The sequence below is a fragment of the Sturnira hondurensis genome, unplaced genomic scaffold (genome assembly GCF_014824575.4).
Source record: "Sturnira hondurensis isolate 20B ecotype Veracruz unplaced genomic scaffold, ASM1482457v3 Scaffold0001989, whole genome shotgun sequence".
NCBI lineage: Eukaryota > Metazoa > Chordata > Mammalia > Chiroptera > Phyllostomidae > Sturnira > Sturnira hondurensis.
Genome location: NW_028074620.1, coordinates 1,781,691 through 1,801,365, shown reverse-complemented (window position 1 = coordinate 1,801,365; position 19,675 = coordinate 1,781,691). Strand labels below are relative to the sequence as shown.

Here is a 19,675-nt window from a genome sequence, read left to right as displayed (position 1 = left end):
ATCCCCATGTGCACCACAGTTGGCATTCAATATTTACGTGAGCTTAGAAAGTTCAATTATTATTACCACGATCATTTCTTTAATCTGATTTCTTTACCTTTTCCTAAAGGTTTCCATCTTAGGTGTGCTAGTGTATAGTACGTGAGAAGGTAGGCACTTTATAGTAAATTGCTATCATAAAACACAGCCTTACCTTTTATCTGCCAACAAATTTTATGCATCAGCTATGAAAATTATTTTTTGATATATTTCATTATTGTTCAAGTACAGTTTTCTGTTTTATAGTCCCAACCCTGCCCACCCCTCCCCCAGTGTTCCCCACCTCCCTCCCATTTTCCCCCTACCAGCTGTGAAAATTAATTTTTAAAAATCAAGCAAGAAAATATGATTAGTGTGGCTCATATTTATAACTTCTACCATTCCTCACCTTAATTAAGCTTTACCCTCATGTTGCTTCTCAGCTCAGTGTTTTTTTGTTTTAAAATTTATATTTATTAAAGAAAATTAAAAATACAGAAATAAAGAGTAGAAGAATTATACACTTTGAAGATAAATAATGAAATGTTTTGTTTTTTCCATCTTCTAGTCTTAATTTATGACTGTAAAAATACTATTGGGATACTAACATATATAACACTTATATCTTGCATTTTAATATAACATTATATAGTATAAAGTTTTTATATTGTAGTCTGCATGAACATTTTTGTGACAGCATGGATATATTTAACAGTTCCCCTAATTTCTGACATAATTTCAATAATAGTGAACACTGGGCTGAATATCGTTTTGAATAAAGCTTTTCCCAGTTTCAAAGTTATGTCTTTAGGATGGATTCCCAGAAGATATTACCAGGTTAAAGCATCTCAAACATTTTAAGTCTCTTGATACTTGTTGACAAATTGATTTCTAAAGGAGTCATACCAATTTTTAGTCCTGACAGGAATCTATCACAATGCCGGTCTCTCTGCTTGCATTAATCTTTGCTAGTTTCAAAAATGAAAGGTGGTGACAATTTGTTAAACATGAATTATTTTTGTTAGTGATGATGAAATATAATTTCTATATAATATAATAAATATGAATTTTAATGCAATTACATATAATTAGTATATATTAATATACAAGGTCTGTCCAGAAGGTATCCAGCTATATAATATGAAAAATAGAGACATTTATTGAAGAAGATACAAGGTATAAGAAACATTACCCATAGGACAATGATGCCTTGGGATCTCACTCAGTTCTCCCAGTCACCATCAGCTGCCCCATCCTATTTTCCTGAATCTCATGGATGGTCTGAAATTGCTTCCCTTTCAAAGGTAATTTTAGTTTTGGGAAAAGCCATAAGTCACAGAGTGCCAAAGCTGGGCTGTAAGTGGGCTGAGTCACCTGGGTGATTCGATGTTTTGCCAAAAATATCTGAATGAGACGTGATGCATGAGCAGAGACACTGTCATGATGAAGCTGCCAATCATCTGTTGCCCATAGCTGCAAAATTCTGAATCATCCAAATAGTTTTTGTGGAGGAATGTTCAAGCTTGATGCAAAATTTGATGCAGATTTGTTGCTCTACTGGCTCAGTCATTTTGAATGCAATGGCTACACAGTACACATACTCTCTCAATAGCGTCTGTCACCCCAACTCACTAGCACAGTGAAGTCATCATTGTTCACCTATGCACATTTCAGTCCACTTTCCTTGGCTGCCAGGTTACATTGATGTTGTGCAAACCATTCTTGTTATGTTAATAATGGCTAGAATTTTTCCAGACAGAACTTGTACATGTGTTTGTTTTTGAACTTGAATTATTCCCTCATGAAATACAGTATCTTCTTCAGGTTCTTTTTCAGATAAGTCATTCTTGTAGTCATGATCTCCTAGCAGGAGAGTAGAAGAAAATATTAAAAAATTACTGTACAGCTTTTATTATTTTCAGTGTTCTCATTTCTTTAGCTATTCCTCCCTTCATAAAAATTAGGCAGAAATAAATTTGATTTCTTGCCATAGCTGTATGAGCAGGACTCCCTGAACCCTGCCTCCATCCTCTGCTTATCTTCCCCCACAAAATCTTTGATGCTTCTTCCCTTCCTCTCTCCTTGTCGTCAGCTGGTTGTTTTCTGTATTTACATGCTGCCAATATGGTATTCCATTTCTGTAGCACCCTCATTCCAACACCCTTTCCAGAGCTTAATATAGTTATTTTATTTAATTTTATTTACAGGTTCAGGTTGTTTTTCCACACAAAGGAATGCTGGGGAGAAAATGTTAGAGAAACATTGTATTAGGTTGCCAAAATCTGTTTCTCTCCCTGAAACTAAAACATACAGTTTCACCCTGAGGAACCAATTCTACAGAAAACAAAGGTAAAGGGGAAATGAAATGAAAGGCAGCCTACATTAAATTTCACTTAGCCTTATTGTTTAATTTATGTTCAGCACCCCTTTTAGGCCCCTCAGCCTATAGGGTAACATTTCTCTGTGTCTGGTCACTCCTTCAAATTTTATCCTGTCTTTGGGCCTTACTGGGTGTTTCTGTTCTGGAAGCTTCTTAAACTAGCCAGCTCTCACTGGAATATTTTTTAGCAGGTGTGTTGGTTTAGATTTTTGCCCTCAAACCTTATGGCTTCCTTCTTTTTGAATTTAGCAATATGATGGCTTACTTCTTTTGAGCAACTTTTTAAGTTTTGATTATTCATTTGTACTTGGATTAGTTGTACCATATTTTCTGAGTATTTTATTTGTTTATTTACTTGTAGTACAGCCCGGGAACAGACATGGGGATTTCCTTTGAGAGCATGGCATGACGAACACACGCAAGAACCTGCCTCACGGACCTTTGCGGGTCGGGGTGGTTCCATGCAGTGAGCCCCGTGGGTAGGAAGCTATGATGGCCTCCGTCCTGACCCAGCAGTCAAAAAGCTGTGCTTTGATGGAGGGGGTACTCCCAGTGACTGCCTGTGTTGTAATGTTTTTTTGGGGGGGGTTAACAGGAGAACCCAATTTTTAGGGTTTTCCATATGGTTGGTTTCCCAGTTGTGCTAACATTGACTTAAAAAAAAAATCTCTCCACTTTTAGGGAAAAGAAAGTCTCGAGTCACTTAGTATTCCTTACACTGTGGAAAGCTGACTGGAAAGGCTTACACTTTCTGCTGCAATTGTAGCCTTGAAAGAAATGAAGCAGCAACAAGAACTTAGTTCTCTTTATCTGCACAGTGACTCTAAGTCCCAATTTCTGCAGTCTTCCCTCTCTGACTATTTAATACACTTATCGTTTCTCTGCCTGGCATCCCCCTATAGGAGAGATTGAATTTAACAAATGTACACTAAGAATGATAGCTGACACTAATTCAATGAGCAAAGGTTAAATCCAATCATAATTCCTGAGGTAATGTAGATGGGTAGGGCATTCAGATCTCTGAAGAGTCAAAGAGATTAAATGAAACTACACAGTCTCTTTGACTGTGTAGCCACTAGGACACTATAATAGTATTTTAAAGTAGGATGATACCAGAGCCTAAAGATTTATTATTATTTTTTTAATGAACAAAGCATCAGAGTCAAGCGGAGGCAATAATTTTGCAGTCCCTCGAGCTGTTAGGCTCAAGTGAAGAGAGATGCTAGCTGAATATAATCTGGAATGAGTCCATTAATTCCACAGTCCCTTTCCTCCATCGTGCATAAAGTCTTGAATGATTTTTAACTCACATTGATTTTAGTCCATGATAAAAACTGAAAAGACTGCCTATAAAGCTTTTAAAAATATAAATAAGTCACGTTAGGGATACGGTGTGGGAAGGGAGGGAGGGAAGACTTGAATTTGCAAAGACTTGAATAAAAAGGCACAGATGCTTGATTTAATGTCTGAAGGTGAAAACTGGGGGCAAGCACTTACCATGAGATTGAGTGGTGGAGTGTTGCCGATGGCAGCAAACTGAGAACCACCGGGAAACTTGCAGCTAGGTGCCTGCTGGATCCTCCTCCAACAGTCCTTCTCACGGAGATGGAGGGTAGGGGTAGAGCCGAGAAGGTAGTGGAATCTGCGCATGCCTGGCCTGAGTGCTCCTGGATCTGACCGCTGGTTCTGGTGTGACAGCTGCTTTTCTAACCGCAGGAACAGCAACTGGCAGAACATGTGTTTGTCAGTTGCATGTATTTCTTTAGCAGCCATATATTGACAATTAAGGAGAAAATGATTCACATAGGACGGGGGTGTCAGACTCATTTTTACTGGGCGGGGGGGCACATCAGCCACACAGGTGTCTTCAAAGGGCCAAATGTAATGGTAAGACTGTATAAATGTAACTACTTAACAGTTAAGTGAGAGCTCAGCGCTGCCGCTGGGCACAAAGTGCCGGGCTGGATAAAACAAGGTGGAGGGCCAGATTTGGCCTGCAGGCCTTTTGTTAGCCGTAGGGTATTAGCCTTACTAAAGAGTATATGAAATATTTAGCCCAACACATAGAGGGTTCAAATTCACGACTGAGCAGGGCTCTTCTTTTAAAATAACACTAATCAATGAATTATCATAATTCTTAGATTTGTGTGGCTGTGTAAAGATATTGAACATCATATATGTGATTCACATACATACCTCAGAGGAAGAATGTCAAGTTTTAGGAAAACTATAGTAGTGTATGATATTAAAATTGGGCTGGAATTGTTAAAAATCAAAGTGAAAGTGATAGAACAGAAAGGAAACAGAAAAGAGAGTATGTTGTGTTCAGGGATTAAACCTTTCTGAATTAGTGAGAATAAAGTATTATGTCATTAAAAATAAAATACATAAACATGTTACTTATTAAGAAAGGAAATTGGCTAGATAAGTAAAACTGCTAATATACCTGTCTGGTGTAGCTCAGTGGATTGACCACAGGCCTGCGAACCAGAGGATTGCGGTTCGATTCCCAGTCAGGGCACATGCCTGGGTTGCAGGCTGGTTCCCTGCAGGCCGACTCCCAGCAGGGGATGCACGAAAGGCAACCATACATTGATGTTTCTCTCCTTCTCTCCTTCCCCTCTAAAGATAAATAAATAAAATCTTTAAAAAAGAAAAAAAACACTGCTAATATATATCCTAAACATTTTTAAATTTTATTTCTTTTTAGAGAGAGGAAAGGAGAAAGAATGAGAGAGAAACGTCATGGTGTGGTTGCTCCTCGTGCGCCCCCTATTGGGGGCCTGGCTTGCAACCCAGGCATGTGCCCTGACTGGGAATTGAACCAGTGACCCTTTGTTTTGGAGGCTGGCTCTCAATCCACTGAGCCACACCAGCCAGGGCTATATTCTAAACATTTAAAATATCATATACCCTTTGTTCTAACATTTTCACATCAAGGAATAGGTGATGTTCACCTGTCTCTCCACTTAAATAATACATCTTTTTAAACATTTTTCAACTAAAAGTTACTTTCTTTTGTTGTCTATTAAAACTATGCAGTGCCTGACAAATATAAAAAATATATGTTTTACAGATATGTAAGTAAAGAAGCATAATAATAATGACTTAACACTAGTACATCTTCCATCCAGTAAACACCTGGAGCATTATTTATATGTTTATATTTCTTTCCTGTCTTGCCCCATTTTCTCTTTCTTATACACCTAGTAGTCTGAATTTTGTCTTTTTTTTCTAAAATGGTTTTGTCAGACAGATACGTGTTCTTTCCTTTCATTTCACAAAATTAGGGCATAATTCACACACAGTAAATCTCACCTATTTGTGTACAATTCTGTGGGTTTTGACACACACATACACCAACACAGTGGAGCCACAGAACAGTTCTGTCACCTCCCGAGTCCCCCATGCCGCACTGCAGTCAACCCCTCTTCCTACCCTGGACCTTGGCAACCACTGATCTGTTTTCTGTCTTGGTAATTTTATCATTTCCAGAATGTCATACAAGTGGAACCAGCCACACATTATGTGGTCTTTTGAGCCTGTTTTCTTTTACTCTGCATAATGCATGTGAGATTCAACACTGTTTGTGTACGTATCAGTAGTTCATTTCTTTTTATGATGAAGTAGTATTCTATTGCAGGAACGTACTTGTTATAGTTTATTGATGCACAACCTGAAGAACATTTGGCTTGTTTCCAGTTTTTGGTAATTACAAATACATTAGCTATAAACATTCATATACACATTTTTGTGTGAAACTAAATTTTCACTTCATCTGAGTAATGCCTAAATGTGAGATTTCTGGGTCCTATGGTGCATCTATATTTAACTTTATAAGAAACTTTATAAGATATAGCAGATATTTCCAAAAGGGAAATATGCTGTATTATGCTGCATTTTCACAAGCAGTTTATCAAAGTTTCAGTTGCTGTGCACCCTCCTCAGCACTTAATCTTATTAGTTATTTTATTTTAATTTTCATTAAGCCATTCTTTGGCTAGTAAAATCTCATTGGGTTTTAATTTGTACTTCCTGTATGACTAATGGTGTTGATTGGGCAGCTTTCATGCGCTTAGTTGCTTTAGTGAAGTATTCAAATTTTCTGCCCCTTTAAAAAATGCGTTGTTTATTTTCCTTATTAAATTTTGAAAACTTTTTATGAACAGATACACGTCTGTAAACCAATATGTAATTTGAAAATATTTTCTGGAGATTACAAGATGGCTGCAGAGAAGGTGGAAGCCTCACTCATCTGCTCCTGGGCTAAACTGGATTTACAACTGAATTGTAGAGTGATCAACCTGAATAACCAACTGAAGCCTAGCTGAATCGAAATATCAAAGCAAGGATTTACAGAAGAAGCCACACAGAGATTGGTAAGAAGGGTGGAGATGCGGGAAGGGCCGGACCCCACATTCATGTGCAGCAGCTGAGAAGTCGGAGGGGTTCCTTGACTGCAAAACTCCCTTCCCCCAGGAGTATGGGGTTTCACCTCCATGCAGGGATCCCAAACCTGGGGCAATGGAGTTGGAAAGAGGAGCCTGTATAGCATCTGGTGGTGAAAATCAGTGGGGATTCAGTCAACCTGGGAGAAAACTTGAGTCTACTTGAGACCCAGAAGCCACCTTTCCAGGTACAGCACTCCTGTGGTCACAGCACCAGCCTAAAGAAGGTACTGCCCAGTCCTCCAGCTACCAGCAACACTGCTCTGCTGTGCTTGGGTCCTGAAGAGGGGTTCAGCTGGCTGCACCCAGCAGGGACCTTGGGACACTATTTTTCTGTAGAAGCTCTGGGAAGAGACTCAGATAGTAATTGAACTATGTAGCTTTGGAAAGGGACCATTCTTCCCCACCTGGAGTGCACAGCTGGTGGGCTACCACCCCTACTGATTAAATCACCTGGCCTGTCCTTCTACTCCCTGTGGCCCTGCCCTGCTGAGTTCAGATCAGTCCTGCAAGGGGATCAGAGTGCGATGCAGAGCTGGGACTTTCAAAGCAAGGCTTCCAGGGAGGCTTTTGTCTAGAAATCAGATGAGCAGGTGCTGGCTTGCATGGCTATATCACAGGGGCCAGTTTTAGCTCCCTTGTAAGCTCAGCCTGCACTATTTCCCTAAGGGAAGGCTCATTTGACCTGCCTATACCTGCTCAGCTCAGTCCTATGGGAGAATCTGAGGGCTGCTTGGAGCTGGGACCTTTGGTGCATGTCTCCCTCGGAGTCTTTTGCCCTGGAAGGGGAAGTTCTTGGCCTCCTCCTATATAGGTTTGCTAGCAGTACTCTTTTTTTTAATCTATATATTTTTAAATATTTTATTTATTTATTATTTTAGAGAGAGGGGAAGGGAAGGAGAAAGAGTGGGAGAGAAACATCAATGTGTGGTTGCCTGTCACATGTCCCCTACTGGGGACCTGGCCTGCAACCCAGGCATGTGCACTGACTGGGAATTGAACCAGTGACCCTTTGCTTCACAGGCCTGTGCTCATTCCACTGAGCTACACCAGCCAGGGCTTTTTTTTTACTATATTAAATTAAAATTTTATTTAAGTTAAGAATTTGTAGCTTGTGAAATTTCCATTAAGACTCATCTCTTAGGTGGTTAAAGACACAATATAAGCACACTTACGATCACAGCAGCACTATCACTACAGCCAACACAGACACTCAAAGCAAACGAAATGTCCGTCCTTTGGTGAGTGGATAAGCAAAACGTGGTTCGTACATACAAGCGAATACTATTTAGGCTTCTGAAAGAAAGGGCATTAGGTCATGTGAACAACATAGATAAATCTTTATGATATTACACCATGTAGAAGACATGAGACTCAGGATGACACATACTGTATAATTCCACCTATATGAGTAATCTATAGCAGCCAAATTCACAGAGAAAGAAAGTAGGATAATGGTGTTCAGGGACTGCAAGAAGTAGAAATGGGAAGCTGTACAAGGAGTATAGAGTTTCACTTTTGTAAAATGTTAGTCATTGTGAAAATTGTTTGCACAACAAAGTGAAAATATTTAACTAAATAATAATATTATTCTTGCCCTCCTTCCATAGGCTTGCCAGCAATACTATTAATGGGAGATGGCTTGGGTCTGTCCTCCTGAGCCCAGGTGGCCCTGCCATGCTGAGCTTGTTCCTACAGAGGGGATGGCTGGCTGCAGTGTCGTTCGCCTGTCCCTTCTTTCTCACTGTTTGGCTTGGCAATTGCAGACACCCTACCCCTGGCCACTCAAACTTGGCAGGTCCCTGCTACCACTACCAACTTGGCTGACCTAGATGTGTTGCCCCAGAATTTGTTTGTCCCTTTACTTTTTCTGACACCAAATATTGCTCAGGAAATAAACACAGTTCCTTACTCTGCTCTTGCTGTTCTCACCGATTGTCTTAATTCTAACCACATTTTGGGAATTCCACTTCACAAGAATGCAGCTCTTACTTATTCCACCGTAACTAAACTATGTCCTATGTCTCACCTCCCTACACCTCCTCAGACACATCCTTCTCCTTCTAGCCACCCTCCTGTCGAAATGATTCCTTGATACCTATGTGTGTACATTCTCCCCCTCCTTTTCTCTGACCCACCCCTCTTCTGGTTCCTTCTACCAGTACCCCTATTTCCACTGCCCAGCCCAGCACTCCTGTGGCTGTCCCTTCCAACACCGTAGCCAAAGCATTTGCCAAATCAGCCTCTCAGCCTACTTTAAATCCTGATGTCATTGAAATGGACAGTACCCCACCCTTTCTTTCTTTCCATACTATGTCTTCTCCAGACTCCACTATGAGATTTCTGCCAGTTTTTCTAATCCAGTGCAGTGTGGAGTATAGGTGTCCTTCCACCCCCTTCACTGGTCTGCCTCCTGCATTGAAGGACCCCAGCCCTACCTCAAATCATCTGACTGGCCCCTAAACTACACTTTGGCCCACCTTATGGTCCCCTGATGATCAGCAGAATGGAGCCTCTCTTCCCAGTGCTCCTGTCAGGACCTTTTACAGGTTCTGTATTCACCTATGCTCCAGTAGATAGCAACTCTGAAAATTTCAACCCTGCCATTGACACCAAGACTATGGGTACCACTCCTCCTTCTCAGGTTGTCCTCCCTGCCCCATCTCTTGGGTGGATCACTCACCATTGTCCATGGCACCACCGTATTCTGACCACACCCCACTCAGTGACAGCATTCCCTTGTCTAACATCTCTATCCATTTACCAAAAAAAATTAGAAGGACCCAAGTTTCCACCCCTCCCTTGGACCCAGGAACCACCTGTTAGCCTGCCTCTGGGACCAGTGATGGGCAGCAGTTTATAAACCCTTTAATGTTGAGAAAAGTGCTTGCCTTAGCACAAGGTGTGAGTCTGACTTCTGTAGTCCAGCCAGTCAGGGCCAGCATAATGCACTCAGGTAGTACAGATTTTCAATGTACAGGTCAGATTCTGCCTTTGACACCACTGGCTACACCCAGCAGGCCATTGGCGATAACTCATGTATTCTTTCCTTTGACACATCCGCTGTTGCTGATGTTGGTGCCAATAAGGCGACTAACACTGGAGACAGTAGCTCAGTCTTTGGCGGTATAGGTGCAGGCCCGCTTGTGGTTCTGGGTCCTGCAGCTCCCATGGATAGCGGTGGGAGCTTTGGGGTCAGTTTGTCCATGCCAGGTCCCACTCCTTCACAGGCATCCAGAGCATCAGCATATTTAGACTTAGGAAGTCATGAAGCTGACAAATGCCTTCTTTCTTTCTCTTAACAGTATCATTCAAAAGACAGATTCTTCGTTTTGTTAGTGCCCATCAAAAAGCAGATTCTTAATTATGTTAGTTCCCAAGTCACCAATTTTTTCTTTTGAGAACCATGCTTTTGTTGTTGTATCTAAGAATTTTTTGTCTAACTCAAAGTCACAAAAGTTTGTTGCTATATTTTCTCCTAGAAGTTTTATAGTTGAAAAGTTTACATTTAATTAGTAATTTACTTTCAGTTAATTGTAGTACATTGTGTGAGGTGCGTACTAATATTCTTTTTGCATATGAATAGCTGAGTGTTTCAGCATCATTTGTTGCAAATAATATTTTTCTCAGTTTAAGTACTTTCTTTTAATCAGAGCTTTTTACATTATTTTTATTGTCTTTTCCATTATCATCTATCCCCATACCCTCTTTCACCTCCAGCCATCTCCCTGCCCTGTGTCCCCTGCAATCACCACACCATTGTCCTTGTACATCACTTTTGTATCTTACTTTTGTTGAAAACCAAGTGAACACATGAAATGCTTTGGGATTCTCTATTTTTTCATACAAATTTATGTATGTCTACTCTTTTACCAATACCATATTGTCTTGATGCTATAAATTTGTTTTTTCCCTCTCTTTCTTTTTAAAGACTTTATTCATTTATTTTTAGAGAGAGGAGAAGGGAGAGAGAAAGAGAGGGAGCAAAGCATGGATTGATTGCCTCTTGCAAGACCCCAGCTGGGGACCTGGCCTGCAACCCAGGCAGGTGCCCTGACTGGAAATCAAAATCTGTGACCTCTCCATTCGCAGGTGATGTTCAATCTTTTGATTGAACCAGCCAGGGATGATGCTGTAGCTTTAAAATGAATCTTGACACCAGGTGGAGTGATATTGGGTATTTTATTAAAAAGTTATACTGATTACCGGGGTGTCAAACTCATTTTCACCAGGGCCCACATCAGCCTTGAGGTTGTCTTCGAGGGCCAAAGTTAATTTTAGGACTATATAAATATAACTACTACTTAACTAGGGCCAAGGAGCTCAGCACTGCCTCCAGGTAGAAACAAGGTGCCAGGAGGGATAAAACAGGGTAGGGGCCTGGATTTGGCCCGCAGGTCTTGTGTGTGCCACCTGTGGACCACCTAATGCCTTTTTTCCCCACATAAATTTTAGAATCACCTTGTCTGCTTCTACCAAAAAAAAACAAAAACAAAAACAAAAAAACCCCCAACTTGTTGGAATGCTGGTTAAAATTAAACTGAATCTTTAGTTAAGTATGGGGACAAATGACATCTTAACCATATTGAGGCTTCCAGTCCCTTAAAAGTGGCATATCTCTTTCTGTATTTACATCTTTTAAAATTTCTTTCATTAGTGTTATATAATTTTTAGCAGACAGATCTTGCACATGTTTTTTTAAGACTTATAACTAACTATTTAATGGTTTTGGTGTTACTATAAATGACACTTGAAATTCCAATTTCAAATTGTTTATTGCTAGTGTATAGCAATACTATTGACTTTTGTATATAGATATTTTATCTGAAACTTTGATTAAAATTTCTTAGTAGTTTTAGTAGCCTTTTAATAATAACTTTTTGGGATTAAAAGATCTATGTAATCTTATCTTCCATGAATATAGACTGTTCTATTTGATTCTTTCCAATCTATTTATTTTATTTATTATAATTGCCTTATCACATTGTCTTGGATGTCTGGTATGTTAATGAATGGGAAAGAGATGTTCTTGCCTTGTTCTGATCTTGGGAGGAAGCTTTCAGTTACTCAGTAATAAGTATAATGTTAGCTGTAGATTTTTTAGGTGCCCTTCTATTCCCAGTTTACTGAACATTTTAAAAAATGATAAATTGTATTTGAATTCTGCCAAATTTTTCTAATCTATTGAGATGTAGGGGTTTTTTCTTGTTTATTCCATGGATATGATGAATATATTGATTCCTTTTCAAATGTTAAGCATTCTAAAAAATAACCCCCAGCTGGTCACGATGCCATATCCTTTTTTTTAAATTTAATTTTTTAAAAAATTTTATTTATTTAACTTTATAGTGGAAGAGAAGGAGAGAAGTAGAGAGGGAGAGAAATATCAATGTATGGTTGCCTCTCGTGTCCCCCACCAGAAATTGGCCTGCAACCCAGGCATGTGCCCTGACTGGGAATCGATCCGCGATCGTGTGGTTTGCAGGCCCGCGCTCAATCCACTGAGCTACACCAGCCAGGGCCCATATCCTTTTTACATATTGCCTAATTCAACTTGCTGGTGTTTTGTTGAGTTTTGTGACAAATTTGTATTTTTCCTTTCTTAAATATTTGAAAGAATCTCTGGGCCTCGAGTGTTCTTTGATGCAAACTTTTAAACTAGGAATATTCTTTAATTAATAGATATAGAATTATTCAGGTTGTCTGATACTGAGTTTTCATAGCTTATCTTTTAATGTCTAGATTATCATTTTTGAATTATTAATATTCATATTTTTTGTCTTCTTGCTTACTGTGTTGCTCAATTAAGCTGATTGATTACAATTTTTTAAAGAAAGCTGTTTTCCTTGATTTTTTCTTAATTGATTTCAGTTTAATTGATATCTTCTCTGAACTTTATTATTTGTTCTTGCTTTTGGTATAATTTAACCTTCTTTTTTAGATCACTTATTTAAAACTTTAATTCTTTGCCAATAAGCACTTTAATTTGAGATAAAATAGTTGAAGAGAAAAATATCTCTCTAAAAATACTTAAAGCTAAAAAGAAATATTTTGTTTAGCTGTATCTTACAAGTTTTGACTTGCTGTTTTTCATTTTCATTAAATAAAAAATATTTTCTAATTTCCCTTGTTACTTCATCTTTGACCTTCAGGTTATTTAGAAGCATATTGTTTGCTAAATAAATATTTGAGAATGTCTTAGCTATCTTTCTAATAATAATTTCTAATTTAATTTCACTGTAGCTGGTTTGTATGATTTTAGTTGTCTCAAATTTGTTAATGTTTTGTTTTATGACCTGAAACAGTGTGTTTCATGTATGTCCCATATGCACTTGAAAAGAATGTGTGGTCTGTTATTGTTGGGTGGAGTGTTTTATAAATGTCAATTAGGCTAGGTGGATTATATTGTTAAAGTCTTCTCTATTCCTTCTGAGTTCCTGTTTACTTGTCTTATTACTTACCAAGAATATGAAAATCTTCAACAATAATTGTATTTGCCTATTTGTCTCTTTCATTTATAAGTTTTTGACTCATATATTTTGATGCTTTATTATTAAATGCATGCACAATTTAGAATTAAGCTCTCCTAGTGAGTTGTTACTCTTTGTTCTGTTATTTTTCTGAAGTCTACTTTGTGTGTTATTTACATGGCCACTACAACTTTCTTTTGAAAGTGTTTGCATGGTATATTCACTCCCATCATTTTGTTTAACTTATTTGTGTACTTAGGTTTAATTTTGAGTTTTTGTAGACAATATAGTTAGGTATTACTTTTCTATATAATCTGACAATTTTAGTTTTTAAGTTGGTGTGTGCTTTGGAATTCTATGTAATAATTGATAATTTTGGATTAATCTATCACCTTGTTAGTTTTTTTTATAGGGAAGTCTTTTTTTTAAGATTTTTAAAATTTATTTATCCTTAGAGGGGAAGGGAAGGAGAGAAGGAGAGAAACATCAATGTATAATTGCCTCTCGTGAGTCCCCTGCTGGGAACTGGCCCGCAACCCAGGCATGTGCCCTGACTGGGAATCGAACCGCGATCCTGTGGTTCACAGGCCCACGCTCAATCCACTGAGCTACACCGGCCAGGGCTTAGTTATTTTTTATTGTTCCATCTGATTTAGCTATTTGCTTTCTTTTATATTGAATATTTAATAAGGTGATTTCGACCCCTGGCTGGTGTAACTCAGTGGATTGAGCGCGGGCCTGCAAACCACACAATCACGGTTCAATTCCCAGTTAGGGCACATGCCTGGGTTGCGGGCCAGTTCCCAGCAGGGGACTCACGAGAGGCAACCATACATTGATGTTTCTCTCCTTCTCTCCTTCCCTTCCCCTCTAAGGATAAATAAATAAAATCTTTAAAAAAAAATAAGGTGATTTCATTTTACCTAGCTTATTGGCTTATTATTTTTTACCTCTTAATTTTTTCATAGTGTCTTGGATTTTAAATCTTTAATTAATCATATTCTATGTTTATATAATATTATAAGGCTTCACATGTAATATAAGGACCTTATAATGTTTTACTTCCAATTCTCTCTTCCATCCTTTGGGATGTTTTTATAATTTTATTTTCACATATGCTATAAATACACACAATAAATTACTACAATTTTTGCTTTGACAGCCCACTCTCTTTAGATCAATTAAAATTATATTTGCTTTCATCAATGTTATTTCTAGAGCTACTCATTTGTGTGTGTGTGTGTGTGTGTGTGTGTGTGTGTGTATCCAAGTATCTGTCTAGTGTCATATTCTTTTTAATTAGGAAACTTCCTTTAACATTTTTTCCACAGTACAAGTGTGCTGGTCATGAATTACTTCAGCCTTTCATTGTATGAAAAGGTCCATATTTGGCCTTGATTGTTGAAAGATATTTTGATAGATATAAATTTCTGGGTGTATGTTTTTTCATTAGTAATCTAAAAATATGGGTTGGCCCAAAAGTTCATTTTTTTCTCCATAAGATGGTTCCAGCAGTGTTTAGTTGTCTTTAACTTCACTTGAAAAAATTTTGTTGGATTGTATTGTGACAGCTGTCATATCAGCGTGCATTTAAAAAACTTATCAAAATTGGTAAATTTGGGGGTAGCAATTTTAATATTGAAAATGGAAGAAAATAAACAATGTTTTTGGCATATTTTGCTTTGTTATTTCAAGAAAGGTAAAATGCAACTAAAACACACAAAAAAGATTTGAGCAGTATATGGAGCAGGTACTTTGACTGATTCAATGCGTGAAAAGTGCTTTGCAAAGTTTTATGCTGGAAATTTCTCACTGGATGATGCTCCACAGTTTGGAAGACCACTTGAAGTTGATAGTGATCAAATCAAGGCATTTGTTGAGTACAATCAATATTATACCATGAGGGAGATAGTCAGCATACTTAAAATATCCAAACTGATAAAGTTATTGATGAAAATAAAAAATGTGTCTTTTATTTTACCTAAGTGAACTTTTGGGCCAACCCAAAATTTCATTGTTTTCTAGCCTGTATAATTTCTGACAGAGTGTGCTATATCATTTAAATCTTTGTTTCTCTATGTGTAACTTGTATTTTTTTCCTCTGGCTTCATTCACAATTTTCTCCATCTTGGTTCTCAAGTTCGAAGCTGTAAGAGGGTGACTATCTGCAAGCCAAGGAGATAGTCCCCAAGAGAAATGATGCTGTCAACCCTTAGACTTTGGACTTGCATCTTCCACACTGTGAGAAAATAAATTTTTGTTGTTTTAAGCCATCTGGTTTGTGGTGACTTGTTACAGTAGCACAAAGGAAAGTAAGATCCTCCCCTGCATCTGGAGGAGGATCACTAAGAATTCACAATCAAGACCCAGAAACACAACATGGGCTTACATAGGAGCTGTACCAGAATCCCACCAAACACTCCATTTCCTCACCTACACACACACAATGAGAAAAGTAAGAATAAAATAAAAATAAGTAAAACAACAGTTCTGTACTGTTGGAGGAGAGGCAAGAGTATCTACAAAGTCCCTCTGAGGTGAAGTTTTGACCTAGAATGTCAAAAGCTTAGTGTGCAGACTGAGGAAAACCCTTCATCAACTAATCCCTATCTTAAGCAAAAAACTAATCTGGGGAAATTTTAAAACTTTGGAGCACTAGAGAGTTATAGTAAGAACAGACTCAAGGGCTAGGAAAAAGAACACGCATGCCCACTTACAAACATTATTAATATTTGCCTGCATGTAGTATCCTATGCAGTGTGTCCCATTTTTGACCAAAATTACAACACACACACAGAGAAGATAAAAAGGAAATACAATGTCCTGAGTAAAAATGTTGAATAGCACCAGATTCAGATATGGCAGATGTTGAAACTATCAAGGAATTTGATAGAATTGTGATTAATATTTTAAAGTCCCCGTGGAAAAGTAAAAACTTGCATGGGTAAGTTTTTGTCAACAGAGAGATGAAAATATGAGAAAAAAATCAAGCTAAAATAATAGAAATAAACATGACAGATGAAGATGTTTTTGACAGGTTCATAAAGAGATTTGAAGTTGAGGAATAAATTGATGAACATGAATAGAAGTCAATAGAAATTACCCAAGCTAAATCCAAAGAAGAAGAAGAAGAAGAAGAAGAAGAAGAAGAAGAAGAAGAAGAAGAAGAAGGGGGAGGGTGAGGGGGAGGGTGAGGAGAGGGGGAAGGGAGGGGGAAGGGGGAAGGGGAGGAAGAATAGATGGGCGAAAAACAGCTCTTTCAAAAACTTTGGGAAAAAAGTGGTCTAATGTGTATAATTGGAATACAAGAGAGAAAAATAAAAAAAACAAATGGGCAGAAGAAACAATTGAAGAGAAAAAACAAGAAAATTCTAAAATTTATTGAAGACAGCAGAACTCAGATCCAAGAAGCTCAAAAAAGCCAAGAATGGTTTCTGTCTGTGCACACACATTCCTGGTGTCTCCCTGTATGTCCTAATCTCCTCCTCCTGTAAGGACATGGGTCTGATTGCACTAGGGCCCACCCTAACAGCCTTATTTTAACTTAATCCCCTCTTTAAAGATCCTTTCTCTAAAGTCATATTCTGTGCTACTGGTTTAGAGTTTCAATGTATAAATTCAGAAGGAGCAAAATTCATACTAAAACAAGGGCCACAATTCAACTCCAAATTAATTAGTTATGGTGTGGGGTAAGTTGTTTTCCTATCCTTTGCCCAATTGTAGAGGGAAAATAGACAAGTAGAACTTTTTTCATAAGACCTGTATTATAAAACTGTTAAAGGTTCTATTCTTTTCTCATTCAAATCAGCCTGATAGTTATAATACATTTTAAAAATTGTGTATTTGTTATCTTTGTGATATATTTTGATTGCTCTTAGTTTGTGGAAGATTTAAAGGTTTAGTGTGTAAATGTTATCCTTCATAAATGGTTTGCATTTACTTCTTTCAAAAGCTAAGAACTACTACTAACCTGGTACTACTGTAGCCCCATCTAGGGTCTGTACTTTGATTGAGCAGTCTCTGGTTTACACCCATGCCCTCAGGTTACGGAAATTTGCCTCTTGATTGTGATGTTAATGTGCCCATTCCTTTTGTGTGTGTTTACCACTCACAAATCAGGTTTTAGCTCATAAGATTATTTATTCCCCTTTGAGATTTCTTTTTACCTCTTAGGAATTTATCAACATAATATGGCTTGTGCAGTATCTAGTTGTCTGGTAACATGAGGACCTTTCAGAACAGTCTATCAAATCTCAAAGAGCAGGACCATTCACTAATATATTTTGTAATATTTTCATATGCACTCATATAGATATACTGCTGTCTTTCTAAGTTTGACATATATTAAATTTTAAGGGTTTACTTTTTTAAAATTCTCATCCTTGCTTACAGATATAAACACTATTTCCAGTCATTAGCTATTTGACATAATGTGCAGTGAGAACCATGGTGCTCGAAACTCTACTTCTTCTAGTGCATACTTGTAGGATACATTTCTAAAAGTGGCCTTATTAGGTGAAAGGCATTTTGAAAGTTTTTGATAAATATTTTCTGACAAATGTAAATGTTATTTGAACATATAAAGTATGTGTCTAAAATTTTATATTTTACTAGTATTTACCTATATGGTAAGCTATTTTAATACGTAGCTTATATTAAAGCTATAGCGCGTGATTTCCTATGTGGTCAATATTTTCCCTTCAATGACAGTAAAATCTTGTCTAAATGGAACATTTTGTAAGAGAGAGTTTCATATATGGGTTGCAGTCTTGGCTTAGCCATGAATTGGTTTTCTGACTTTGAATCAGTTAGTTGACCTTCTTGGTTCTCTGTATCAGTCTATACATAAACTGAAGATGTTGAACCAGAACAGGGGTTGTTAAGTTTTATTCCAAGGATGAGAAGGATGATAAATGGTGTTTTGGAGCCACTGGCACTAACTCAGACAAGGTGGTTGTGCTTTGATCTTATTCTTTATATGACAAGTGCTGAAAAAGATTTCATTTGTGAAGCAGAAGAGATTTTTGCAATCAAAAGTACTTTAAAATCTCTTTGCCTAGGTGGAGCTAAAGTTACTTCTAGTTTTAAAATTTTATGACTTATGATTTTTGTATCCTTCAGAATTGTTGGATATTTTAGTATTTAAAATTCAATTATGGCTCTGATTTCCCACCACCCCTCTCTGTATTCAGTGAAAAAATAAATTAACTTTAAATAAAAGTTATTGAAAGTTAGTTTAAATACAGAACATCATTTTCTATATCTTGGCTTCCTTAGTTTTCTTTAGCATATATCCATAAGCACAAGGATTGGTCATTTTGTGATGGAATGTCTCTATCCACAACCTCATCAATTTTTAAGTCCCAGCAGACTTGCCTAAGGTCAGTACAGAATGCTGTGGTCACATTTCTCTTGTCTGAACACCACTTCCACCATAATGAGTTTTTGCACTTCTGTGGGAAACTCTAATTACCTTAGGCACAAGAACAAAACTCTTGGTTTAAATCTCTTAATCAGGCTTTCTCAAAATAGCCACTGAGGCAAATTGACTCACTCTCCCTTGTGCTCGATTATCCATTTCAGAATTTTTGAAATTCACTCAATTTGTATCTATGTTAGGAACTTCCGCACCTCTGCAATTTCCACTTTTTCCACTGCCGAAATGTAACTTTCTCCAGAAAGTTTTCTTCTAACTAGGGAGAAAATGTTCTCTTTTCTCCTGTTGCAGGCAAAGTACTTGTACTTTGTCTATAATGAGGAAACAATGAAACTTTATTGAAATAGTCTCCAGTAAGGCTGAGTTTGTAATACTTTTACTTTCACCAAACTTAAGTTTAAATATGTTACCTCTGAAAAAATTTACCAGGTAGAAATTTACCATATTTCTAAGGTAGAAATATGCATATTAAGATCGTAGGAGATATCCATACATTGATACACACACACACAGACACACCATATTTTGGAAAATCTTTCAAATTGAAAACACTCATTTCTACCTTAGATGACAATCTGTAAAAATAACCAAATATATTTAGGAATAGTTCAGCATATTTTCTGTAACTTGGAACGATCTTTCCTTGTTCTGAATTGTGTTTTACTGCAGCCCACTTACCAGTAGAAATTTAAGTAACTTACTTTAAGTAACTTAGAATAGTGGATGCAGTGGTACAGCTCTGAGATCCTCAGAACTGAGACACTCACTTCCAAGCTGTTAAAAATGGTGGCTGACAAGTCTCAGCTGAGTCCCTCTCTGAGAACTGCCTTCAACTAAAAAGAGTCAACTTGACAAAGACCACATTCCACCTTCGGGGGCAGCCTGCTCAGAGAAAGTATAAAGATTCCGTCCTCTTGCCTTA

General features: G+C 37.6%; 1 pseudogene; it reads right to left on the bottom strand.

Moving 5' to 3' along the window:
- Nucleotides 1-2,829: 2,829 nt before the first annotated feature.
- The window catches only part of LOC118981553 (spermatogenesis-associated protein 31E1-like), a 172,528-nt pseudogene continuing 155,682 nt past the window's right edge, over nucleotides 2,830-19,675 (bottom strand).